This window comes from Propithecus coquereli, unplaced genomic scaffold, assembly GCF_000956105.1.
Source record: "Propithecus coquereli isolate 6110/MARCELLA unplaced genomic scaffold, Pcoq_1.0 Scaffold479, whole genome shotgun sequence".
Taxonomy (NCBI): domain Eukaryota; kingdom Metazoa; phylum Chordata; class Mammalia; order Primates; family Indriidae; genus Propithecus; species Propithecus coquereli.
In genome coordinates, this window is record NW_012150607.1 from 387,243 (window position 1) to 388,787 (window position 1,545).

The window sequence follows — 1,545 nt, forward strand, 5'->3', positions numbered from 1 at the left end:
GTGACAGCAAGAACCCACAATCCTACTAGTGTCTTAGACTCCAAGCAAGGTAATATGTCTCTTATCAGGTATCATCCATTTCACCTTCTCGATCCTCGTGTTTGTGGTTGTTCCTTATGCCCTTTGTCACCTGGTCATTAGTGGCATTCTTTATTTGTATAAATCTATTGCCAAAGCTTTGCAATTACATAAATAAACATAGACCTTCCATCTAAAACATCACCCCAATTCCACAGGAAGTAGGTCGATGACTATGTCATCCCTCCTCCTGTAGACATGGAAGGATGAAATTGACAGTGAGGAATGTGTAACAGGGACAGACCGGGAAAAATTGAAATGTATTGCAAGATGTCTGTTTAAAAGCTCCCCTACTTTTTTCAGAATTAAAACCTCCTTTCCTGCCCCAGGCCAGTGGTCAGGAGGGGCAAGGAAGTGTCTTTTTTTCTTTGTGCCACAGGACATGGCTCAATGGAACTGTCCCGGCAGAGGTCACGAGATTGTCTTTGCTGGAGATGCGTTTGATCAGAACCATCAACTGTAGGTAAAAAGCAATACCTTAAAGCTGAATACCCTCCCTTTAAAAGCTGTGCATCTCTGCTAATACAGAGGAAGTTGGCATTATAAGACAAGAGTCTCCATCCTCCTCATTTGTCAGCAAACTAATAAACCTCCCTTTCCTTCTCTTCAGAACCCTTGTCCTCGTTATTCTGATACAGCCTCAGGGACAAGTTCTGAATTTCTGGTAATACCCGTAGTCCCAAGTAATGTGAAAACACTGGCCAGAGGATCAATTAAGCATTCTTGACTGAAGTGATCCTCCAGCCTCAGCCTCCCAAAGTGCTGGGATTATACACCTGAGCCAATACGCCCACCCACATTTATGGTTTTTCAACAACAGTGACAAAGTTATGTGATGGAAAAACAACAGCTTATATAACAAATACAGGTTAAAAAACTGATTATCCACATCCAAAAGAATAAAGTGAACCCCCTACCTGAAATTCTCCAAATAGATCAAAAACTTGTTTAAGGGCTAGAACTATAAAACTCTATGAATGGAACATAAAGAGTAATCTTTTTGACCTTAGATTTGCTATTAGTTTCTTAGATATGGCACCCAAAGCAAAAGCATTCAAATTAAAATGGATACATTTGACTTCATCAAAATAAGCACCTTTGTGCTTCAAGGGACACCATCAAGAAACTGAAAAGAGAACAACCAAAACTAGACAGTATATTTGCAAATTATGTACCTATTGAGAAACTATTATAAAATATATTTAAAAAGCACAATTAAATAATTAGACAAATAAGCAAATCAAGAATGGGCTAAGGATTTGAATAAAAATTTCTGTCAAGAAGAAATTGCAACACTTTGAGGTATCTCCAAATTCTTTTCCATAGAGGTTGCACTAATTTGCAGTCCCACCAGCAGTGTAAGAGTGTTCCTGTCTCTCCACATCCTCGCCAGCATTTGTTGTTTGGGGATTTTTTGATAGACACCAATTCCACTGGAGTTAGGTGATATCTCATTATGGTTTTGAT